Here is a 27059-nt window from a genome sequence, read left to right as displayed (position 1 = left end):
CTTTTTTGTTTGGTCAGGTCCTAGTAGTGTATTTTTGATACTGCTTCAATTGCCTGGGGAGTCCTCCTCATAAAATATTTACCCAGGCCGATTCCTTCAAGAGTTTTCCCTGCACTTTCTTCAAGTATTTTTATAGTTTCGTGTCTTAAGTTCAAATCTTTTATCCAGTGAGAGTCTATCTTATCTTATCAGTTAATGGTGAAAGGTGTGGGTCCAGTTTCAATCTTCTACAGGTTGCCAGCCAGTTCATCCAGCACCATTTGTTAAATAGGGAATCTTTTCCCCACTGAATGTTTTTAATTGGCTTGTCAAAGATCAAATAACGGTAAGTAGCTGGATTCATCTCTTGGTTCTCTATTCTGTTCCAGACATCTACTTCTCTGTTTTTGTGCCAATACAATGCTGTTTTGATCACTATCGATTTACAGTACAGTCTCAGGTCTGGTAGCGTGATTCCTCCTGCTGTGTTTTTATTGCTGAGTAATGTTTTGGCTATTCGAGGTTTTTTCTGATTCCATATAAAACGAAGTATTATTTTTTCAAGATCTTCAAAGTATGACAATGGAGCTTTAATAGGGATTGCATTAAAATTGTATATTGTTTTGGGTAGTATGGCCACTTTAACAATGTTGATTCTTCCCAGCCATGAGCATGGTATGTTTTTCCATTTGTTAACATTTTCAGCTATTTCTTTTCTTAGAGTTTCATAGTTCTCTTTATAGAGATCTTTCACATCCTTTGTTAGGTAAACTCCAAAATGTTTCATCTTCTTTGGCACTAGTGTGAACGGAGTAGAGTCCTTGACTATTTTTTCAGCTGGATTATTGTTGGTATATATAAGGGCTACTGATTTATGAATGTTGATTTTTGTAACCCGAGATGCTGCTGTATTCCTTGATCACTTCTAAGAGTTTTGTTATAGAATCCCTGGTCTTTTCCATGTATACAATCATATCATCTGTGAAGAGCAAAAGTTTGATCTCTTCTGACCCTATGTGGATATCCTTGATCACCTTTTCTTCCCTAATTGCAATGGCTAAAACTTCCATTACAATCTTAAAGAGCAATGGAGACAATGGGCATTCTTGCCTGGTTCCTGATCTAAGTGGAAATGATTTCAATTTAACTCCATTCAATACGATATTGGCTGTGGGTTTGCTGTAGATGGCCTCTATTAGTTTAAGAAATGTCCCTTCTATACCAATTTTCTTAAGTGTTCTGATCATGAAGGGATGCTGGATATTATCAAAAGCTTTTTCTGCATCAATTGAACGAATAGTATGGTCCTTATTTCTTAGTTTGTTTGTGTGCTAGATTACATTTATAGATTTACATATATTGAACCAGACTTGAGACCCTGGGATAAATCCCGCTTGATCATGGTGTATAATTTTTTTGATGTGTTGTTGAATTCTGTTTGTTAGGATCTTATTGAGTATTTTAGCATCAATATTCATTGTGATATTGGTCTATAATTTTCTTTTCTTGTTGGGTCTTTCTCTGGTTTGGGGATCTAGGTGATGTTTGTTTCATAGAATGTGTTGGGTAATATTCCTTCTTTTTCTATACTAAGAGGTTTAGTAATATAGGTACTAGTTCTTCTTTAAAGGTTTGGTAGAATTCTGACATAAAGCCATCTGGTCCTAGGCTTTTCTTTTTAGAGAGATTTTGTATAGTTGATGCTATTTCAGAGCTGTTCAACATCTCCACTTCATTCTTCTTCTTTTTTTTTTTTTTTGTAGAGACAGAGTCTCACTTTTATGGCCCTTGGTAGAGTGCCATGGCATCACACAGCTCACAGCAACCTCCAACTCCTGGGCTTAAGCGATTCTCTTGCCTCAGCCTCCCAAGTAGCTGGGACTACAGGCGCCTGCCACAACGCCCAGCTATTTTTTGGTTGCAGTTCAGCCGGGGCTGGGTTTGAACCCGCCATCCTTGGTATATGGGGCCGGTGCCTTACTGGCTCAGCCACAGGCACTGCCCTCCACTTCATTCTTTCTAAGTCTTGGTAGGTGGTGTACTTCCAGGTATTGGTTGATTTCTTTCAGATTTTCATATTTCTGAGAGTAGAGTTTCTTGTTGTATTCATTAAGGAGTTTTTGAATTTCTGAGGGGTCTGTTGTTATTTCATTGTTACCATTTCTGATTGATGAAATTAGAGATTTTACTCTTTTTTTCCTGTTAGGTTGGCCAAAGGCTTGTCAATTTTATTGATCTTTTTAAAAAAACCAACTTTTGGATTTATTGATCTGTTGTATAATTCTTTTGTTTTCTATTTCATTTAATTCTGCTCTTATTTTGGTTATTTCTTTTCTTCTGCTGGGTTTGGGATTGGAGTGTTCTTCATTTTCCAGTTGTTTGAGATGTCCCATTAAGTTATTAACTTCCTCTCTTTCCGTTTTCTTTCTTTTTTTTTTTTATTAAACCATAGCTGTGTACATTAGTATGATCGTGGGGCACCATACACTTGGTTCACAGATCGTTTGACACATTTTCATCACATTAGTTAACATAGCTTTTGTAGCATTTTCTTAGTTATTTTGCTAAGACCTTTACATTCCACGTTTACTAGGATTCACATATACCCTTGTAAGATGCACCACAGGTCTTGAGGAAGGCTTGCAGTACCATAAATTTCCCTCTTAGAATTGCCTTTGCAGTATCCCAGAGGTTCTGGTAATTTGTGTCTTGATTGTTGTTTTGTTCCAAAAATTTGGTGGTTTCCTTCTTAATCTCGTCTATAACCCACCTATCCTTCTGCATAAAGTTGTTTAGCTTCTGTGCTTTTGTATGTGTATGTGGGTTCCTGTTGTTATTGAGTTCAACTTTTATTCCATGATGGTCTGAGAAGGTGAAAGGAATAATTTATATTTTTTAAAATTTACTGAGGTTTGGGCGGCGCCTGTGGCTCAGTCAGTAAGGCGCTGGCCCCATATACTGAGGGTGGCGGGTTCAAACCCGGCCCCGGCCAAAATGCAAAACAACCAGAAAATAGCCGGGCGTTGTGGTGGGCGCCTGTAGTCCCAGCTACTTGGGAGGCTGAGGCAAGAGAATTGCTTAAGCCCAGGAGTTGGAGGTTACTGTGAGCTGTGTGAGGCCACGGCACTCTACTGAGGGCCATAAAGTGAGACTCTGTCTCTACGAAAAAAAAAAAAATTTACTGTGGTTTGATTTGTGGCCTAGGATGTGGTCGATTTTCGAGTATGTTCTGTGGGCTGATGAGAAGAATGTGTATTTAGTTTTTTGGGGATGAAATGTTCTGTAGATGTCTGTTAAGTCCAGATGTCGAATGGTTAAGTTTAAATCTAAAATTTCTTTGCTTAAGTTCTTTTTGGAGGATCTATCCAGCACTGCTAAACGGGTGTTAAAATCTCCAACTACTATGGAACTGGAGGAAATCAAGTTGCTCATGTCTGTTAGAGTTTCTCTTATAAATTGAGGTGCGTTCTGGTTGGGTGCATAAATATTAATAATTGAGATCTCGTCATATTGAGTATTACCTTTAACAAGTATGAAGTGTCCATCCTTATCCTTCCTTATTTTGGTTGGTTTAAAGCCTATTGCGTCTGTGAATAGGATTGCAATGCCTGCTTTTTTCTGCTTTCCATTTGCCTGGAGTATAGATGACCATCCCTTCACCTTGAGTCTATATTTGTCTTTTAATGTAAGATGCGATTCTTGTATGCAGCAGATATCTGGCTTGAGTTTTTGTATCCAGTCAGCAAACCTGTGCCTCTTTAGAGGACAATTTAAACCATTCACATTAACTGAGAATATTGATAAGCCTTTCGAGAGTCTGGTGGACATTTTTAATCCTTTTGTGACTGTGGAAGTTGGAATTTGATCAAAATTTTCTGGTGGGTTTACTTTTGTGGTGGAGGATTACACTGGTCTTTATGGAGGATAGGTCTGAGAATATCCTGGAAAGCTGGTTTGGTTATGGCAAATTTCTTCAACATGTGAATGTCCTTGAAATATTTAATTTATCCGTCATAAATGAAGCTCAGTTTAGCTGGGTACAGGATCCTTGGTTGAAAGTTATTTTGTTTTAGGAGATTAAAAGTCGATGACCATCCTCTTCTAGCTTGAAATGTTTCAGCAGAGAGATCTGCAGTTATTCTAATATTCTTGCCCTTGTAGGTGATGGTTTTCTTTAGTCTGGCTGCTTTTAGAATTTTCTCCTTCATATTAACTTTAGTGAAATTGATTATGATGTGTCTGGGGGATGTCTTATTTGAGTTGAGTTGAGTTGGAGTTCTGAAACTGTCTGATATCTGAATTTCAGAATCTCTTGGCATGTCTGGAAAGTTCTCCTTCATAATGTCATGGAGAAGAAACTCTGTCCCTCGTGAAGCCACTTCATCGTTTTTGGGGATCCCTATAAGATGAATATTGGTTTTCTTCAAAATATCTCAGAGCTCTCTGAGAGAGTGATCTGTTTTTGCCCTCCATTTCTCTTCCTCTTTGAGAGTTTGGGAGCATTCGAAAGCTTTGTCTTCAATGTCAGAAATTCTTTCTTCTGCTTGCTCCATTCAGTTACTGAGGGATTCTACTGTGTTTCTCAGATCTTTGAGGGCTGCAACTTCTTGTCTCAATGTGTCAAAATCTTTGGTCATTTGGTCTTTGAATTCGTTGAATTCTTGAGATCTTTTGGCTTACTGCTTGGAATTCTAATTCGATCTTATTTGCTATCCAGATTCTGAATTCGATTTCTGACATCTGTGCTATTTGTTCGTGCATAGGATCTTATGCTGTGTCTGCCCCATTGATCCTTGGGGGAGTTGATCTACTCTGACTATTCATGTTGCCAGAATTTTTCTGTTGATTTTACCTCATGATTGTTTTTCACCATTGCCTCTGGCTGTTCTCAGAGTTGGGGAGGTGTTTCTCCAAGATTAGACCCCAGCAGGATCACTCTATTGTTGCTGGATCTTTGTAGGGAATGGCCTTGTATAGTTCCTCTGGGGCTGCCCCAGCCAGGGAGTTCTGGTTGTGGAAGCAGCTCCAGAGTGTGACACACCTGGATTGAGCAACAGGGCGGGAGGTGGTGTGCACGGTTCTGGGAGTGCCTGGCTCCCAGTGACTTTGGCACAGAGAGCCCAAGGCTCCAGCAGTCTCTGGCCAGGAGAAGGGCTCTGTGCAGAGGCAGGGAGGGCTCCAGAGGGCATGCAAGTACCAGGGTCCCTGGCCAGATGAGTGGGCCAGTGTGGAGGCAGGGAGGATACAGGAGGGAAGATGCAGGGTTGCGTGGCTCCTGCAGTTCCTGGTCAGGGCATGTGGAGGCCCGGTGGGCATGGGTTGTGGGTTGGGGCTCGTGGTGCAGCTCTTATGGAGGTCTGGGCGACGCCAAGCCCAGGAGTTTGAGGTTGCTATGAACTGTGACGCCATGGTACTCTACCCAGGGCAATAGCCCAAGGCTCCAGTGTGCCAAAACCGGTCTCACTCTGCCCCTGAGGATTAAGGCTGTAAGGCAGCTCAGTCCCCACCTTTAGGCTGCTCAGTCACTAGGTTACTAGCTCCCGCCCAATCCTTGCTCTGTGACCCTGAGGGCGGAGCTTGCCGGGGCAGTTCTCTCATTATGGCTCCTTGCGGCTCACAGCCAAACACTATTAGCTCTGTCCAGCTCAGCAGCTCACTCTGGGGCCCTAGACAATGCCCTAAGTTCTCTGAACTCCTGCTCAATCTCTCCCCAAAGGCAGTTCAACTGAGTGCTAAGCGCAAAAACACCGAAACAGTTCACAGGTAAGGCCTTTCCGGTTTGCAGTCTCACTGCTGCTTGTACTTATGGCTGCTGGCGGGATTAGGTTGATCAGACACACGCAACCACTTGCCAGTTTTTCACTGTTTTTGTCCTCCTCTTGGGGTCCAGAAGTCCCCTACTGACTCCCTGTATCCTCAAAGAGATGATTATAGGCAGATCCCACCAGCCAGAGATGCCTGGAGTCTTATCTTCTCAGACTCACTGTGCTCTGTTGCAGGAAGGCTGTTACTTGGCTGCCATCTTGGATTCGAATCCCATCTTGGATTTGAATCCCTATAGTAGTTCTTTTAAATCACTGGCAACTGTTCTCCTGACCAGACTGCCTTCCCATGTCTTTGTCAACTCTTAGTATTGTCAACCTATCTTGTTCTGATTTATAATAAAATATTCATCTAATAAATATGTGTGGTAAAACTCTTATATGCAAGTAAGTTTTGGGGTGCTATCAGTGATACTAAGTGTTTATCTATTTTTTTTTTCTTTTGAGATGGGGTCTCACTTGCTGCCAAGACTAGAGTGCTGTGGCATCAGCCTAGCTCATAACAACCTCAATCTCCTGAGTTCAAGCTACCCTCCTGCCTTAGTCACCTAACTAGCTGGGACTACATGTGTGTATCACCAAATCTGGCTATTCCCCTCCCCCCCATTTTTAGTAGAGATGGGGTCTCGCTCTTGCTCAGGCTGGTCTAAAATTCCTGAGCTCAAGTGATCTTCTTACCTTGGGCTCCCAGAGTGCTAGGATTACAGGTCTGAGCCAGGGCACCCAGCCACAAAGTGTCTATCTTATAGCAGCTCACAAAATATTGCTCGAAAATACAGTCATGAACTAACTCCAAAACAAGTTAAATGATGGTTAATGTAGCAATAGAACTACAAATACCACACAATAGAAAACACTATGAAGTCAGAGTTTACTGTGGAGAATCAGGTTCTTGTAAGTTCACCACTGATGAGTAGCAGTGCTAGGATTTGAGAACAGGTCTTTCTGTTTCCAATACCAGTAGTCATCTCACTTGAAAATTGCAACACTAAATTATATTATAAGTATCAGAGCTTCTCACAGAAATGTGCAACATTACAATTATTTTCCACATTTCATGTGGAATGTCTATTGATTATTATAATATTGATCCATTGATTGTTCTTTGGGGCCTTTTTCATACTGTGATTTGCCCACTAATGCAGATAAACTTATCGATTCTTTTTCTTTCTTTCTTTCTTTTTTTGAGACAGAGTTTCATTAGGTCACCCTTGGTAGAGTGCTGTGGCGCCACAGCTCACAGCAACCCCAAACTCTTGGGCTTAAGTGATTCTCATGCCTCAACCTCCGAAGTAGCTGGTGCCCACCACAACACCTGGCTATTTTTTGGTTGCAGTTGTCATTGTTGTTTGGCAGGCCCGGGCTGGGTTCGAACCTGTCAGCTCTGGTATATGTGGCTGGCACCCTAGCCACTAAGCTACAGGCGCTGAGCCTTATCGATTCTTTAAAATGCAGCGGAAAGAGCATGAATAGTGAAGTATATTAGTGGTTACTTAGGGTCTTCAATTTTCTCATCTATAAAACCTTGTAGTTTTGTGGCGCAAATTAAATGAAGTAACTAACGCAAGTTCCATAGCACAGCATTTATCACTGTGTGGGCGCTCCAGAAAGGTGAGTACTCTTTCCTTGAGTTAAGAGAAAATATGACTTTAAATAAATCTGAGACAATGTTGTAGTGCTAATAAGGATTGAAAGAGGATCTTGTTACTGCCCAGAGTTGAGCATGGAAATCCAGAGCATTGATATTCTTTTCTCAAGCTCATACGCAAATGTAACAGAACAAGTTTTGTCATGTTTCAGTTTGTTTCTGGAGAAGGGACACCCCACTCCCAAAAGCATATTGAAGAACTGGTCTAGATTTGGGGGACTATTGTCAACTTTTTATAAATTCAACAATAAGAGTGTGAGAAAATAATTTGTTTTTCTTTAATCATTAATGATGCTGGAAACTTTTTAGAGGTTTATAGGCCATTTATATTTTTTTCTCACGATTTGCCTATTATTGTTCTTTATCTTTTACTTATTAACTTGCAGTAACTCTGGATAGATTATAGAATTAAATCCTTTGTTGGTATATCTTATAAATATAACTTCTCTTCAAAAGATCTGTTGCATATCTTTTAGTTTGTTTAGGTTTTTTTTTAATATGCAAGTTCTAAATTCTTATGTAGCTCAAGCCACCAAATCTGACATGCCCTGAGACGCTCTCTACAATTGATGACTTTACTTCTTTTGCCCCATGTCCTAAAACCATTTGTTGATGACAGTATCCTTCCTTCGAGAATTGCCTTTGTGAAAAATCAATTATCTATGTATATGCATGGTTTCTATTTTGGACTCTATTCTGTTCCAATGACTTTGTTAATCTTTACATTAATACCATATTGTATTAATCACTGTAACTGTATAATAAGTGTTGAAACCAGGTAGCACCAGCTTTCTAAATTTTGTTTTTCAAAATTGTTTTGGCTACCATGGGTCCTTTGCATTTTCATATGAATCTTATAACTAGCCTGACAAATTCTAAAAAGCTATTGGGATTGCATTACATCTACAGTTCAAATTGGGAAGAATTGATATATTGATATCTTAATCAGACTGAGCCTTCCAAAGCATAGATCTTTATTTATTTATTTATTTAATTTATTTTTGAATTTTTAAAATTTAATACAATTCAAATCAGCATGTCTGCTTCATTTCAGCTCCTTCACTGCCAACCCAGGGGGCAGAGACTGCTTCAGTTTCTCCGCCTTCTCTTTGTCTGTGATGACCAAGGTATAAAGGTATCTGCTGCATCAGACTTTAAACTTCACGTTATCTTTATTTTTCTTGATCTTGACAGACTTGGCATCCTTTTGCTTGGCTGTGAGCAGAAAGTCCTTGATTTCCTCAATTTTCTGAGGCATAGCGATGCGGTGTGTGGGGAGGGCATGGACCCTCACAACAAGCAGCAAGAGAAGGAAAGAAGTAAGACTTCCATTTATTTATTTAAAAAAAATTATTTTTTTAAGACAGTCTCACTTTGTCACCCTTGGTAGAGTGCTGTGGCGTCACAGCTGACAGCAACTTCAAACGCTTGAGCTTAAGCGATTCTCTTGCCTCAGCCTCCCAAGTAGCTGTACTATTGGCACCTGCCACAACGCCTGGCTATTTTTTTTGTTGTTGTTGTTGTTGCAATTGTCATTGTTGTTTAGTTGGTCTGGGCCGGGTTTGAACCTGCCAGCCTCAATGTATGTTGCCAGCACCATAACCACTGTGCTACGGGCATGGAGCCAGGTCTCCATTTATTTATATTTTCTTTAATTAGACTCAGCAGTGTTTTATGATTTCCAGTACAAAGGATTCTTCTTTTTTCAGATTTAACTCTAAGTATTTTATATTTTTTATGCTATTGTAAATGATATTATCTTTACATTGTATTTTTTATTTTCACTTGTTCATTGCTATAAATAGAAATGCAATTGATTTTTTTATATTTTAATCTTGTACCTTATAAACTTGCTTAATTCGTTGTTAGTTTGTCTTTTGGTAGATTCTTTAGGATTTTCAATGTAGTTAGTAGTTTTTGTTTTTTTTTTGGTAGACTCCTTAGAATTGTCTATGTAAATGATCATGTTGTCTGAAAAAAATAAGTTTTACGTCTTTTTCTCCAATCTGGATGCCTTTAATGTCTTTATTTCTTTTTTCTTACTTTACTTCACTGACTAAAACTTCCAGTTAGATCTTAAATAGAAGTGTTGACAACAAGTATCTTGGTCTTTTTTCAATCTTAGAGAAAATCTGTTTTCCCTTTAAGTATGATGCTGGGTGTAGGATTTTGGAGATGCTGTTTATTAGGCTGAAGATGTCTCCACTTAGTCCTAGTTTGCTGAGAGTTGTAATGAGGAATGGATGTTGAATTTTTTCAAAAGCTTTATTTGTGTCTATTAAGATGATTATATGGTTTTCAAGTTTGTGCTAGCATGATGAGCTATATGAATTTATTTTTTTAATATAAAGCAACTTTGAATTCTTGGGGTAAACTTAACTCTGTCCTGATGTTTTATTCTTTCAAAAATATTACTGGATTTGATTTGCTAAATTTTCCTTAGCATTTTGCATCTATGTTTGTAAGGGATATTGGTTTGTAGATTTCTTTTTTCATCATGTGTGTAGTTCTGGTATCAGGCTCATAGAATGAGGTGAAAAGTATTAATATTTTATCTTCAAAATTTTTTAGATGAATTTGTGTAGAATTTGGATTATTTCTTGCTTAAATGATTGGTGGAATTCACTAGTCAAGCTATCTAGATCTGGAGTTTTCTTTGTGGGAAAGTTTTTAACTAAAAATCCAATTTCTTTAATGGCTATGCTACAGACCATTTTTAAGTCTTCCTTCCTTCCTTCCTTCCTTCCTTCCTTCCTTCCTTCCTTCCTTCCTTCCTTCCTTCCTTCCTTCCTTCCTTCCTTCCTTCCTTCCCTCCCTCCCTCCCTCCCTCCCTCCCTCCCTCCCTCCCTCCTTCCCTCCCTCCCTCCCTCCCTCTTTTCTCTTTTCTTTTCTTTCCACAGTCCCACTATGTCACCCCTGGTTAAAGTGCCTGGAGTCACATCTCACAGCAACCTCAAACTCTTGGGCTTAAGCGATTCTCTTGCCTCAGCCTCCCAAGTAATTGGGACTACAGGCATCCACCACAACACCCGGCTATTTTTTGTTGCAGTTGTCATTGTTATTTTAGCTGGCCCAGGCTGAGTTCAAATCCACCAAATTCAGTGTATGTGGCCGGCGCTGTAACCACTGTGCTATGAGCGCCAAGTCTATTTATTTCTTTTTGAATGGGCTTTGGTAGTTTATGTCTTTCATGAGTCTGTTAATTTCATCTAAGTTGTTGAATTTATTGGGTTCCTTTATTATCCTTTCAATATTTGTAGAAACTATGTTGATATCATCTCTCTTATTCCTGACATTGGTAATTTGTTCATGCTTTCTTTTTTCCTGATCAGTTTTATTAATTTTTCAAAGCACCAGTTTTTAGTTTCATTGATTTTGTCTATGGTTTTTCTGCTTTTCTTTTAAAAAATTTCTTTGATTCTGTTCTGATCTTTATTATCTCCCTTCTTTTGCTTATTTCAGGGATAATTTACTCTTTTCATTAGTTTGTTTCTTAAAATAAAAGCTGAGGTCATTGATGTGAGATCATTTTTCTTTTTTAATATAGGCTTGAGTGTTGTAAATTTTCCCCTAAGTGCTACTTTAGTAAATCTCACAAAGTTTTAGATGCTTATTTTCACTTTAATTTGTACAAATTTATGTATTTATTTATTTAAGACTGTGTAATTCTGTCACTCTGGGTAGAGTGCCATGCATTATCATAGCTCACAGCAACCTCAAACACTTAGGCTCAAATGATTGTCTTACCTCAGCCTCTTGAGTAGCTGGGACTATAGGCAGCTGCCACAACATCCAGCTAGGGTTTTTTTCCTTTTTCTATTTTTTTTTTAGATTTCAATTCAATTTATTTCAAACATGGCTTTAGGGAGTTAAAACAAAAATGCACAAAAGCCAAATGAAGTTTATACCAGTAATTCAAGGATGGCTCAACATAGGAAAATTTTCAATATAATAAAGTATTTTAGTGGAACAAAGGGAAAAAGATATGATCGTATTATGAATTCTGAAGACACATTTGATAACAAACAACATCCATTGCTCATAAAGTCTCCTAATAAGAATAGAACTACTAGATAACTTCCTTAAAGTGATTTTTTTCTTTTTTTTCCCTTTTTATTTTTATTAAATCATAGCTGTGTACATTGATATAATCATGGGGCATCATTCACTAGCTTCACAGACCGTTTACCAAGTTTCACATATACCCTAGTAAGATGCACTGCTGGTGTAATCCCACCAATCCCCTTCCCCCTCCCTCCCCTCACTTTCCCCCTTCCCCCTGTTCTTAGGTTGTAACTGGGTTATAGCTTTCATGTGAAAACCCTAAATTAGTTTCATAGTAGGGCTGAGTACACTGGGTACTTTTTCTTCCATTCTTGAGATACTTTACTAAGAAGAAGATGTTCCAGCTCCATCCATGTAAACATGAAAGAGGTAAAGTCTCCATCTTTCTTTAAGGCTGCATAATATTCCATGGTGTACATATATCACAATTTATTAATCCATTCGTGGATCAATGGGCACTTGGGCTTCTTCCATAACTTAGCAATTATGAATAGGGCTGCAATAAACATTCTGGTACAAATATCTTTGTTATGATGTGCTTTTTGGTCTTCTGGGTATATGCCCAGTAGAGGGATTACAGGATTGAATGGCAGATCTATTTTTAGATCTCTAAGTGTTCTCCATATCTCTTTCCAAAAGGAATGTATTAATTTGCATTCCCACCAGCAGTGCAAAAGTGTTCCATTTTCTCCACATCCGTGCCAACATCTCTGGTCTTGGGATTTTGTGATATAGGCTAGTCTCACTGGAGATAGATGGTATCTCAAAGTAGTTTTGATTTGCATTTCTCTGATGATTAAAGATGATGAGCATTTTTCATATGTCTGAAGGCTGCGCGCCTGTCTTCTTCAGAGAAGTTTCTCTTCGAATCCCTTTCCCAGCCTGCGATGGGATCCCTTGTTCCATTCTTGCTAATGCGTTTGAGTTCTCTGTGGATTCTGGTTATTAAACCTTTGTCGGAGACATAACTTGCAAATATCTTCTCCCATTCTGAGGGCTGTTTGCTTGCTTTACTTACTGTGTTCTTGGCTGTGCAGAAGCTTTTTAGTTTGATCAAGTCCCAGTAGTGTATTTTTGAAGCTGCTTCAATTGCCTGGGGGGGTCCTCCTCATAAAATACTCGCCAAGACCTATTTCTTCAAGGGTTTTCCCTACACTCTTCTCTAGTATTTTTACAATTTCATGTCTTAAGTTTAAATCTTTGATCCACTGAGAGTCTATCTTAGTTAATGGTGAAAGGTGTGGGTCCAGTTTCAGTCTTCTACAGGTTGCCAGCCAGTTCACCCAGCACCATTTGTTAAATAGGGAATCTTTTCCCCACTGAATGTTTTTAATTGGCTTGTCAAAGATTAAATAACGGTAAGTAGCTGATTTCATGTCTTGGTTCTCTATTCTGTTCCAGACATCTACTTCTCTGTTTTTGTGCCAATATCATGCTGTTTTGATCACTATCGATCTGTAATATAGTCTGAGGTCTGATAGCATAATTCCTCCTGCTTTGTTTTTATTTATTTATTTTTTATTTATTTATTTTTTTATTTTTATTTTTGGGGATTCATTGAGGGTACAATAAGCCAGTTACACTGATTGCTTTGTTTTTATTTCTGAGTAATGTCTTGGCCATTCGAGGTTTTTTCTGATTCCATATAAAACGAAGTATTGTTTTTTCAAGATCTTTAAAGTATGACAGTTGAGCTTTAATAGGGATTACGTTGAAATTATATATTGCTTTGGGTAGTATGGACATTTTAACAATGTTGATTCTTCCCAGCCATGAGCATGGTATGTTTTTACATTTGTTAATGTTTTCAGCTATTTTTTCTTAGAGTTTCACAGTTCTCTTTATAGAGATCTTTCACATCCTTTGTTAGATAAATTCCCAATATTTCATCTTCTTTCGCACTACTGTGAATGCAATAGTCCTTAACTGTTTTTTCAACTTGACTATTGTTGGTATATATAAAGGCTACCGATTTATGAATGTTGATTTTGTAACCTGAGATGCTGCTGTATTCCTTGATCACTTCTAAGAGTTTTGTAGTAGAATCCCCGGTGTTTTCCAGGTATACAATCATATCATCTGCGAAGAGCAAAAGTTTGATCTCTTCTGACCCTATATGGATACCCTTGATCGCCTTTTCTTCCCTAATTGTGATGGCTAAAACTTCCATTACAATGTTAAAGAGCAGTGGAGACAATGGGCAGCCTTGTGTGGTTCCTGATCTGAGTGGAAATGATTTCAATTTAACTCCATTCAATATGATATCGGCTGTGGGTTTGCTGTAGATGGCCTCTATCAGTTTAGGAAATGTCCCTTCTATACCAATTTTCTTAAGTGTTCTGATCATGAAGGGATGCTGGATATTATCAAAAGCTTTTTCTGCATCAATTGAGAGAATCATATGGTCTTTGTTTTTTTATTTCTTTATGCGCTGGATTACATTTATAGATTTACGTATATTGAACCAGCCTTGAGACCCTGGGATAAAACCGACTTGGTCATGATGTATAATTTGTTTGATGTGTTGCTGGATTCTGTTTGTTAGGATCTTGTTGAATATTTTTGCATCTATAATCATTAGTCATATTGGTCTATAATTTTCTTTTCTTGTTGGGTCTTCTGCTTTGGGGATCAGGGTGATGTTTGCTTCATAGAATGTGTTAGGTAGTCTTCCTTCTTTTTCTATATTTTGGAACAGGTTGAGTAATATAGGTACTAATTCCTCTTTAAAAGTTTGGTAGAATTCTGGTGTGAAACCATCTGGTGCCGGGCTTTTCTTTTTAGGGAGGTTTTGTATGGTTGATGCTATTTCCGAACTTGATATGGGCCTGTTCAACATTTCCACTTGATTCTGGCTAAGTCTTGGAAGGTGATGTGCTTCTAAGTATCGGTCAATTTCCTTCAGATTTTCATATTTCTGAGAATGAAGTTTCTTGTAATATTCATTAAGGATTTTTTGGATTTCTGAGGAGTCTGTTGTTATTTTGTCTTTGTTGTTTCTGATTGATGAGATTAGAGATTTTTATCCTTTTTTCCTGAATAGGTTGGCCAAAGGTTTATCTATTTTATTGACTTTTTAAAAAAACCAGCTTTTTGATTTATTGATCTGTTGTATTATTCTTTTGTTTTCAATTTCATTTAATTCTGCTCTAATTTTGGTTATTTCTTTTCTTCTACTGAGTTTGGGGTTGGAATGTTCTTCCTTTTCCAGTTGCTTGAGATGTCCCATTAAGTTGTTAACTTCCTCTCTTTCCGTTCTCTTGAAGAAGGCTTGCAGTGCTATAAATTTCCCTCTTAGAACTGCCTTTGCAGTGTCCCAGAGGTTCTCATAGTTCGTGTCTTCATTGTTGTTTTGTTCCAAAAAATTGGTGATTTCTTTCTTAATCTCATCTCTGACCCAGCTATCATTCAGCATTAGGTTATTTAACTTTCATGTTTTTGTATGTGTATGCAGATTCCTGTTGTTGCTCAGCTCAAGTTTTATTCCATGGTGGTCCGAGAAGATGCATGGAATAATTTCTATTCCTTTAAATTTACTGAGGTTAGACTTGTGACCTAAGATGTCCTCGATTTTGGAGTAAGTTGCATGGGCTAATGAGAAGTATGTGTATGCAGTTTTGTTGGGATGAAATGTTCTGTAGATGTCTGCTAAATCCAAATGTTGGATGGTTAGGTTTAAATCTAAGATTTCTTTGCTCAGCTTCTTGTTGGAGGATCGATCCAACACTGCCAAAGGAGTGTTGAAATCTCTGACTATTATGGAGCTGGAGGAAATCAAGTTGCTCATGTCTGTTAGAGTTTCTCTTCTAAATTGAGGTGCATTCTGGTTGGGTGCATACATATTAATAATTGAAATCTCATCATATTTAGTATTACCCTTAACAAATATGAAGTGACCATTCTTGTCCTTCCTTACTTTTGTTGGTTTAAAGCCTATTGTATCTGCAAATAAAATTGCAACACCTGCTTTTTTCTGATTACCATTTGCCTGAAATATGGATGACCATCCTTTCACCCTGAGTCTGTATTTGTCTTTTAAGTTAAGATGTGACTCTTGTATGCAACAAATATCTGGCCTGAGTTTTTGTATCCAGTCAGCGAACCTGTGCCTCATTAGAGGACAGTTTAAAGCATTCACATTGATGGAGAATATTGATAAGTCTGGTGAAGTTTTGGGTATCGAGTTTTTCAAAAGTCCCGTGGGCATTTTTAATCCTTTCGCCAGTGTGGAAATTGGAGTTTGATCCAAAGTTTCTGAGTGAGTTTACTTTTGTGGTATAGGATTGGGTTGGTCATTATGGAGGATAGGTCTGAGAATATCCTGAAGAGCTGGTTTGGTTATGGCAAATTTCTTCAATATATGAATGTCATTAAAGTATTTAATTTCTCCATCATAAATGAAACTCAGTTTAGCTGGATACAAGATCCAGGGTTGAAAGTTATTTTGCTTTAGGAGATTAAAAGTCGGTGACCACCCTCTTCTGGCTTGAAAAGTTTCAGCAGAGAGATCTGCAGTCATTCTAATATTCTTCCCTTCGAAGATAATGGTTTTCTTTCTCCTGGCAGCTTTGAGGATTTTCTCCTTCATTTAACTTCATATTTAGTGAAGTTAATTATGATATGCCTGGGGGATGTCTTATTCAGATTGAGTCATGCTGGGGTTCTGAAACTGTCTGCTATCTGAATTTCAGAATCTCTAGGCATGTCTGGAAAATACTCTTTCATAATTTCATGCAGAAGGGCCTCTGTGCCCAGAGAGGCCACTTCTTCTGTTTCTGGGACTCCAGTGATTCGGATATTTGCCTTCTTCGAATTATCCCAGAGCTCTGTGAGAGAATGATCTGCTTTTGCTCTCCATTTCTCTTCCTCTTTGAGAGTTTGGGAGCGTTCAAAGGCTTTATCTTCAATGTCAGAAATCCTTTCTTCTGCTTGCTACATTCTGTTGCTGAGGGATTCTACTGTATTTTTCAGATCTTTGAGGGCTGCAAATTCTTGCTTCAGTGTGTCTAAGTCTTTGGTGGTTTTGTCTTTAAATTCGTTAAATTCTTGAGACAACTTTTGAATTTCTCCTCGAATTCCTAATTCCACTTTGTTAATCTTGTCTGCCATCCAAATTCTGAATTCGATTTCTGACATCTCAGCTAATTGTTTATGAATAGGATCTTCAATTACATCTGCCATATCTTTCTTTGGGGGGGGGTTGATCTATTCTGGTTATTCATGTTACCAGAGTTTTTCTGCTGATTTCGCCCCATGGTTGTTTTACTCCCTTTGATTTTTTTCCGTGGGGCTTTGTCGAGGGCCTGTACAGGGTTGTAGCCTGAGAAACTGGGGCCCTGTCTGGTGTGGTGGGGCTAAGTGGTTGTGTCTTGTTTTCAGCTGGTTTCTGTTCCACCCTAGTGAAACAGATACTCTGGATTGAAGTCTCAGCTGTGGAGAAATATCAGCAATTAAGTCACCCCACCCCCCACCGGCAAACAATTGGAAAAGAAAAATCAAACCTTCCTACCTCCGTGCACCCAGGGCACCACCTGATTTGTCCTTAGGCGATTGGTTCAGTTCAAAAAGTCCAAATCAATTGTCTCAGTCTGCACCTGTCTCAGGTGAGAGAGTTTAAGAGGTCTCTGGGAACTGGATTACAGGGGTCTGGTGACTACTCTGGTGTGGCTTGCTCCAGTGCTGCGTGGAGTCAGGAGGCGCCACCCAGTCAATAGATCAGTCTGGGAAGGTTGCTGCCTCCTTCCCCACCTTGCCCCACTGTCACACCCAGTCACTGATAGCCCTGCAATTGGCTGACCCAGTTGCCTGTAGTGAATCGGTACTCCAGGAGTTTGCATTAGCCTGAATCACAAGGAAGTCTGCCAGGCCACTGCGCTCTGCCTCTCTCTAGCAGGAGGAGGTGAGGCCTGACAACCTCGGGTGCTTGATGAAGGTTGGGGGGGTTTCACTCAGGTCCAGTCTCGCCCCTGATTAATGTTACTGACAGAACAGAACAGAACAACTCTGTGGTTCCCCTGCAGAAGAGAAGCTGGATTGAGTTCCACATCAGCTTGTCTTTGCTCTTGTATTGTCTATAGGCTGACGATACCCTGAGGGCCAGGTACATCTTAGGTTTAGTAAAGCGGACCTCTGGGTCAGCCCCGCCCTGGGAGTTTCCCCGGTTTGCAAGTTGGAGTTGCCTCAGGCAAATCCTATACTCAGAGTCTCTGGTTGCCCAGGGAGACAGGGGGTGTGGCTTCAGAATATTTGGTAGTGAGCCGTATTGCTAGCAAAAGAGGGCTGCTGTTTTATGGCTTAGGCAACCACTGCTCCAGTGTAGTTCCCTTCCAGCCAACCGTCCTCTCTCCGCTCCCGTACCCCAGAGTCTGCACCGACTGGCTGCAGCCCAGCACTGTCTACACCCCTCGAGCAATTGCCCAAGAGTCTGGACCCCTGGGGGACAGGCGTCCAGACCTTGGAGTGAGAGCAGAGGGGAGTGCAGGGAGTGCTGGGAGCCTGGGGTTGCGGGCAGAGCACACACACAGCTTTACATAGTTTTATGCCTGGCTGTATTGTCACCAAAAGACGCTGTCACACTGTGCCTCAGGGAACTGCCACTCCGGTGCAGTCCCCTCTCTGCCGACCGGGACTGGCCTCCAGACCTCAGTGTGAGTGAAGGGGAGCACTGGGAGCTCAGAATTCCAGGTAGAGACTATATACAATTTATACAGTTTTATGCCTGGCAGGAGGACGCCGTGGCTCCCTAGTAGGGGAGGTAGGTCCAGTTTTTAGAGGGTCTCTCCCATGGAGTGTAGTGGGAGGACCTTTGAACTCTGCCCAGTTGTTTGTGGGGCACTCTGAGCTGTTCTCATGGGGGAGAGGACTCCCGACCACTTGGTGATGGATTTTGTACCTTTTGTTTGTGTCCTTGTGGTCGCAGCTCGCCTCAGCGGGGTTGACGTGCGTTCTTCAACCTTCTCTCTTAGTGCAGCACAAATCCACCAGGTTACTTGCTGAATTTTTGTCCTTTAACTCTCCTACTGGACGGGAGCCTCTGTGGAAAGCTGGCTTCAGTCAGCCATCGTGTCTCCTCCCCACCTTTTTCTATTTTTAATAGAGATGGTTTCTCACTCTTGCTCAGGCTGATTTTGAACTCCTGAACTCAAGCAATCCACCTGCCCTCGGCCTCCCAGGCATGTGCAAAATAATTTCTAATTTCTTTTCTAACCATACCCAGCATGTGCAAAATAATTTCTAATTTCTTTTTAGATTATTGCTTTGATCCATGGGTTATTTCTAAGTATGTTATTTAATTCCCTCAAATTTGAGATCTTTCTATTGTTGATTTCTAATTCGATTTTTCTGTAGTCCAGGAACATACTTTGTGTGACTTGAATCCAATTATATTTATCGTGACTTGCTTTATGACACAGAATATTCTTTATGTTTGCAAACTATTTCCTGCACACTTGAACGTGTATTCTGCTGTGCTTGAATGGACACATCTATACATGTCAATTAGGTCACTTTGGTTGATAGTGTTTGTAAAAGCTACTGCATAATCACTTATTTTCTGCTGACTTGTCCTATTAATCACTGAGAGAGGGTTGTTGAAATCTTTGACTAGAATTATAAATTTGCTAGTTCTGTTAGATTTTGCTTCAGGTATTTTGCAGGTATTTTGCAGCTTTTGTATGAGGTGAATAATATTTTAAGGTTGTCATATCCTCTTGATTAACTGATCCCTTTATCTTTGTGAAATGACCTTTTAAATTTTCTGATAATATTCTTTGCTCTGAAATTTACTTTGTTGGTTATTAATATAGCTGTTTGTTTCTCTTATTAATGTTAACATGGTATATTTTTCCATTTTAAACTTTTAACCTATTAGTGGTTTTGTATTTAAAGTATATTTCTCAGAGATAGCATATTCCTGTCTTGCATTTTTATCTAATATAATTTCTGCCTTTCAATTGAGTGTGTTTAGACCATTTACATTTTTCTTATTACAGCAGAATCTTCATAGTTGACCACCTCCCTACGTTGACCATCTCCTTAAGTTGACCTATTTTCATAGACCAGACATACACCACATAGACTCAATGGAAGACTGAGCTCTATATATTAACACCTCTGTAAGTTGCATCTTGACCACTTGGACTGTGACACACAATACTAATTTACCTTGTATAATTTGACCAGTTGAGTCCACTTTATGCCAAGTGGTAGAAGTTGTGGTCTTTGCCTCTTAGTTGTATTATTTTTTCTTTAGTGTACAATCTTTTTTCATGTTTTATTATTATTGTGTGTTGCATTAGGCCTAATGTCCTATTGTTTATCATGTGCTATGAAAGATTTTTTCAATGTGAAGGACTGGTCTGAATTGTAGATACATCCTACAGTTACTATAAAATTAATGAAACATGATGGCCCAAAGGAAAGAACTCAGAAGGGTGACATTAAAGGAAAAGGTTGATCTACATTTTCTGGAAAGCAGCAGCCAAAGAAAGATGGTGGAACATTTTGGTGTTAGCAAGACCATGGTTAGCAACATCTGAAAACATAAACATGAGTACTGGAGAGGTATGGTAAAGGCAAGTGGAGATCTACAGAGGAAAAGGAAGAAGACTTCCCTAGATGAATTTAGCAAAGCCATGTCAGAGCTGGTTCAAACTCCTGAGGGCAGTTAACACCCAAATCTCTGGGCTGATGATCTAAGAAAATTGCTAAAAAATTTGCACAAGAATTTGGGGTGGCAGATTCCCAAGCATCGAGTGGTTGGCTCAAGAAATTTAAACTGCCACACAAGAGCTCCCAGAAAGTCTTGTGTGGTGAAACCGATGAAGTTCCAGTAGAAGTTTGTAGAAGAGTTCATCCAGCAGTTCCTGGACTTCTGGGCATAGCACACATTATCTAGTTGAAGGGCACGCTTACAGGTATAACTTTGACTCAATCTGTACTAAAACAAAGTACGTAAATAAAGCATCTGTACCCCCTAATATTCTGGAAAAAAAAAAGTTGTTAGATTTCACCAGAGGCTTCAAAGATGACAACATCTTTAACACTGATGAATGCAGTCTCTTTTTAAAAGTAACGCCTGACAAAAGCCCCATCAAGAGTGACAAATTTAAGACTGGAAAACTTTCCAAAGAGTGTTTCACATTTCTGTTTTGCACTAGCTCAACTGGAGAGAAATTAAAGCTTTTGATGATTGGTAAGTCATCATAGCCACATGCATTCAAACACCTGAAACCCCAAGACCTCTCTGTCACTTAGAGATCAAACAAATGCACTTGGGTGACTGACACCTTATTTGAGGAGTGGGTAAGGGATATTGGTCAAGAGATGAAGAAGAAGAAACAGTCTATTCTACTGAGAGTAGGCAACTGTCCTGGCAGCCTGTAAGTGAATCATCTCACAAATGTGACTCTGAAATTTCTGCCTACAAACACAACCTCAGAAATCCAAACTCTTGACCAAGACATCATCAAAACATTTAAAACGCACTACCACGTCCAGGTTTTGTGGTGGATCATTACTAAAACACAAACCTGTGGTCCACCTGTGGAATAAGCAAATTTATTTGCTGTACCAATTAATGCTCTGGATTCTGTCCTCTGGATCAGTTCTGCTTGGTATAAAATTCAGTTAGAAACCATACAGAAGTTTGTCAAGAAAGTTGAATTCACCACAATCCAAGAGCACAATGTTTTGGTCCCATCAGAAAGTCCATCTTCCATGGCAGAATTTGAAGGAGTAGATGTTGAAGGTTTTTTTGCATGGACAATGAGGTAGCAACCTATAATGAACCTGACCCAGAAGCAATTTTCCAAGCAATATTAACTGATGCACAGACCAGTGTAAAAATTCATGAAGTAGCTGATGAAGTGGAAGAAACAAGTGGGGATGACAAAAATTGCAGAGACTCCAAAAGAAGAGGATGTCAGGCATCTGATAGAGCAGTTGAAGTCATTTGCTGTGGAAAAATGCCCTGGTATGTTGAATGGTGTAGCCAGCATTGAGAGTACTTTCTCCACTTATGTTTGTAATCAGAATAAGAAACAGACCAAGATTTATTCTTTCTTCAGAAAGAATGATTAAATCATGAGAAAACAGTAAATGTATTGATTTTGTATAATACTGTATGTATGCTTTTACTGTGTTTTGATTATATATGATTTTGTATGATACTCTCTAATAAAAGCTGTACAAAAAAGAGAAGCACATATATGAATCAGTATGGTAGGCCTAGGTCCTTATGTTGACCACCTCTGTCTGTTGGCCAGTTTCTTACAGTCCTTTGGATGGCCAACTAATAGAGGTTCTATTGTATTTATTTATTTTTCATTGACAAATAAAAATTGTATATATTTAGGTTGTACAATATGATGTTTTGAAATATGTATACATTGTGGAATGGATAAATCAAGTTTTATGTGGTGAGAACACTTGAAATGTACTTTCTTGGCAATTTTTAAGTGTACAATATATTGTTATTAAATGGAGTCACTATGTTGTACAATGGATCTCTCTTGAACCTGTTTCTCCTAACTGAAAATGTTGTATCTTTTCATCAACATTTTCCCAAACCCAGTCCTCACCCTCTACCTTCCTGGTAGCCACTGTTCTACCTTCTGCTTCAATGAGATCAACTGTCTTTCTTTTTTTTTTTGAAGCAGAGTCTCATTATGGCACCCTGGGTAGAGTACTGTGGTGTTACAGCTCACAGCAACCTCCAACTCTTCAGCTTAAGTGATTCTCTTGCCTCAGCCTCTCAAGTAGCTGGGACTACAGACGCCTGCCACAACGACCGGCTAGAGGTCAACTTTCTTAGATCCTACATGTAAGTGAGACCAGGCAGTATTTGTCTTTCTGTGCCTGGCTTATTTCACTTACAATAATGTCCTCCAAGGTCATCTGTGTTGTTTCAATTGACAGGATATCCTCCCTTTTTAAGGCTGAATAGTTCAATTATGCATATATAACACATTTTCTTTATCCATTTATTCATTGAAGGACACACAGGTTGATTCCGTATCTTGGCCATCTATTATATGAATAATGCTGCGATGAACATGAGGGTGAAGATATCTCTTTGACATACTGATTTCATTTCCTTTGGCTATATACCCAGAAGTGGAATTGCTAGATACTGTGGTAGTTCTATTTTCAGTTTCTTTTTATAGATCTCCATACTGTTTCCTGTAACAATTGTACTAATTTACATTCCCAACAGTGTATAAGGGTTCCCTTTTCTCCACATCTTTGCCAAGACTTGTTATTTTCTCTATCTTTTGATAATAGTCATTCTAACAGGTGTGAGGTGATATCTCATTGTGGTTGATGATTAGTGGGCTGAACTTTTTTTTTTCATATCCCTATTGGTCATTTGTATCTCTTCTTTTCAGAAATGTTTGTTTAGATCATTTGCCCATTTTATTTTATTTTATTTTTTTTTTTGTAGAGACAGAGTCTCACTTTATGGCCCTCGGTAGAGTGCCGTGGCCTCACACAGCTCACAGCAACCTCCAACTCCTGGGCTTAAGCGATTCTCTTGCCTCAGCCTCCCGAGTAGCTGGGACTACAGGCGCCCGCCACAACGCCCGGCTATTTTTATTTTTTGTTGCAGTTTGGCCGGGGCTGGGTTTGAACCCGCCACCCTCGGCATATGGGGCCGGCGCCTTACCGACTGAGCCACAGGCGCCACCCCATTTGCCCATTTTAAATATGGGTTATTTGATTTCTTGCTATTGAGATGTTTAAGTTCTTTATATAGTTTGGATATAAGCCCTTTATCTAGGATTGCAAATATGCCTGATTTCCTTAAGTACCGAGTTTGACAGTTGATATCACTGACATTTGACTTTTACACTTTTTATTTTTATTGTGACAGTACATCCTCATTCTTTCAAATGCACATTTTGGCTTGTGATTATCTTGCAAATTTTCCTTAAGAGCAATTTTTGTGAAACTAGGGATAAGTCAAAAATTCATTTATTTTCAAATAGAGTTCCATTGTGGAATCAATATAGTGCAGACAGCTCATAATAACAATGAAATGTTTGGGAAGGATGTGGTTAATAAACGCAGGGTAGAGAGACAGTTTGAGCAATTCTAGTCTAGTGATTTTAATCTTCAAAATGAGTCACATGGACAAACAAGGTGAATAATAATGATGAGCTGAAAGCTGTAGTGGAAGTGAATCTATCTCAACCTATATACATGAATTAGCAGCAAGGTTTGATGTTACTATTCCAACAATACTGAACAATTTGAAACAAATCAGCAAGGTAAAGAAGCTGAGTTGTTGGGTTCTGCATGAATTGAACGAGTGTCCTAAGTGAAGTCAACTTGAAGCTCACCTTATTTTACTGTCACAAAACAAACACAAACCATTTCTATATGGCATTGTTATGTATCATGAAAAATGAACTCTTTTTGACAGTTGCAAACATTTGGCACAATAGTTTAATAAAGACGAAGTGCTGAAACACAGTCCAAAACTGAATAGTCATCAAAAAAAGCTAATGGTGTCTGTTTGGTGGTCCAGCACTGGTATTATTCACTACGGCTTCATGAGACGTGGTCAATCGATTGCAGCAGATGTCTACTGCAACCATTTGGATGAAATGATGAGGATGCTTGTGATTAAGTAGCTGAGATTGGTCAATAGAGACAGGCCAATCCATCCTCTTGCAAGACAATGCCTGACTACATGTTGCCCAAACATCACCATTCAAATTATAGAAGCTGGACTTGGAAACTCTGTCATCCACCGGATTCACCAGACCTTGCACCAACTGACTACCTCTTCTTTCAGACTTTGGACCACTTCTTGTGAGGAAAAATATTCAATTAGCAACAAGCTGTGGAAAAGGTCTTTCATGATTTCATTGCCACCCTCTCACCAAGCTTCCTCACTGCTAGCATAAACAAGCTATCCTTAAGATGAAAAAACTATGTTGATAGTTTAGGTGCATACTTTGATTAATTATACTGCTATAATTAACAAAACTTTTGATTTGAAATGGGACATCTCATATTTAATGACTTAATTATTTAAGAGGTGCTCATATAGTAAAAATTTAAGATAATTTAAATAAAAGTGTTAGGCAGTTAGCTAGAAATAAGCAGGGCAGATTATGGATGTGGTTAGGCTATTTTGGAGTGGTCTGGGCCAGGCTGACCTGGGCTATTATGGGAATGGGGCTGATTAAGACCTTGCAGGTGGGTTGTTATCAAGACCTTACAGGAGGGTTGTTTTGAGAACAGGGTTAATTAAGATACCAGTAGACTTTTAAGACGCAAAGTGTATATAGCACCCCAAAACTGTGCTTTTCACAGGGCCTGCAGTCACTAGGACACAGCCCAGCTTGCTGTGTAGGTTGTTAATAAACTTTCATTTCTTACTAAAACTTTACTTGCTCTTTTCAATTATTTCAGTGACTGCCTCAAGCCACTGTGCCACTCTAACAAAGGTTTGATAAACCATGCTATATACAGACAGTGTATACTCCCTATATTTTAAAATGAAGCAAAAAAAATAAAGTAAAAAGTTTTAAAAAGAAAAGAAAGAAAAAATTATAAAAAAACAAAGTAGATCTCTATATCTTTTTATTCTTTCTGAAGAATAAAAAGACATTAACAGTATGCTATTGGATGAAAAGTTTTAGAAAATAATGTAAGAAATGATGCCATTTTTGTAAACAAACATTTATTAAGTGCAATGTATGCCAGTAATTAGGCCATTAATGAGGGATCTAGAAAAGAACAAAATAGATGCAGTACCTGCAATTGTGGAATTAAAAATTGTTAAAAGTGGTTACCCTGGGAAATGAGAATTGTGACAGTGGGAGGGGGAAAGGATGTTTACTTTTTACTCTATTCACATATTTGGGTTACATTTTTGTCAATAGGCAACTTTCGCTTTTGTAATTTGAAAACTAAGCCATTTGGGTTTGTAAGTTACATACTTTTTACTTGTATTTTCAAATATTTAAAACCATTGAAAAGCTAATTAACAGTCTTGAGAGTGTGAAGAAATGGTTGCTCTTATACTCTGTTGGCAAGAGCTATCATTTGCATAAACATTTTGGATCGTCATTTGGTTACATATATTTTAAATTTGCTTTGATGCAAAAATTCTACTTCTAAGGAATTATCTTGAGGAAAAATTTAAAAGCATGAAGAAGCTACAAATATGTTCATTGCAGCTTTCTTTACGATAATGTAAAATTAGCAAAACTTAAATATCCTTTAACATGAGATTGCTTAATTAAATTATAGTACATACATAAACTTTACTTACTGTTGGCATCAGATTGGTTGCCACCCTGTCATTTTCTTTTCCTTCTTTGCTAACAGAATTGCCATTTTTAAAGCTATTGAGTGGCAGTATGATCAAGGTGTGCGCAGTTCAGGTATACAGTAGTAACCTTCTACTGTACATTTAATTTAGGGGCGGACAGGTGACCTATTTTTTATTTTTTTAAATTTTATTTATTTTTTTATATTAAATCATAGCTGTGTACATTAATGTGATCATGGGGCACCATACATGGTTTTATAGACCGTTTGACACATTTTCATCACACTGGTTAACATAGCCTTCCTGGCATTTTCTTAGTTATTGTGTTAATATCGATATTCTATATTTACTAAGTTTCACATGTACCCTTGTAAGATGCACCACAGGTGTAATCCCACCAATCACCCTCCCTCCATCCATCATCCCCCCTTCCTCCCCTCCCTCTCCCCCTTCCCCCTATTCTTAGGTTGTAACTGGGTTATAGCTTTCATGTGAATGTCCTACATTAGTTTCATAATAAGGGTGAGTACATTGGGTACTTTTTCTTCCATTCTTGAGACACTTTCCTAAGAAGAATATGTTCCAGCTCCATCCATGGAAACATGAAAGAGGTAAAGTCTCCATCTTTTTTTAAGGCTGCATAATATTCCATGGTGTACATATACAACAGTTTATTAATCCATTCGTGGATTGATGGGCACTTAGGCTTTTTCCATGACTTAGCAATTATGAATTGGGCTGCAATAAACATTCTGGTACAAATATCTTTGTTATGATGTGATTTTTGGTCTTCTGGGTATATACCTAGCAGAGGAATTATAGGATTGAATGGCAGGTCTATTTTTAGATTTCTAAGTGTTCTCCACACATCTTTCCAAAAGGAATGTATTAATTTGCATTCCCACCAGCAGTGTAGAAGTGTTCCCTTTTCTTCACATCCACGCCAACACCTCTGGTCTTGGGATTTTGTAATATGGGCTAAACTTACTGGAGTTAGATGATATCTCAAAGTAGTTTTGATTTGCATTTCTCTGATGATTAAAGATTATGAGCATTTTTTCATATGTCTGTAGGCCATGTGCCTGTCTTCTTCAGAGAAGTTTCTCTTCAAGTCCCTTGCCCAGCCTGCGATGGAATCACTTGTTCTTTTCTTGCTTATATGTTTGAATTCTCTGTGGATTCTGGTTATTAAACCTTTGTCGGAGACATAACCCGCAAATATCTTCTCCCATTCCGAGGGCTGTTTGCCTGCTTTACT

At 38.8% G+C, this 27059-nt stretch overlaps 1 pseudogene; it reads right to left on the bottom strand.

Moving 5' to 3' along the window:
- Positions 1 to 8447: 8447 nt before the first annotated feature.
- LOC128587990 (60S ribosomal protein L38-like) lies at positions 8448 to 8707 on the bottom strand (annotated as a pseudogene).
- Between the last annotated feature and the right edge of the window lie 18352 nt (positions 8708 to 27059).

The sequence above is a fragment of the Nycticebus coucang genome, chromosome 6 (genome assembly GCF_027406575.1).
Source record: "Nycticebus coucang isolate mNycCou1 chromosome 6, mNycCou1.pri, whole genome shotgun sequence".
NCBI lineage: Eukaryota > Metazoa > Chordata > Mammalia > Primates > Lorisidae > Nycticebus > Nycticebus coucang.
The sequence above is the reverse complement of the archived record's forward strand: the minus strand, read 5'-3'. Positions and strand labels throughout refer to the sequence as shown.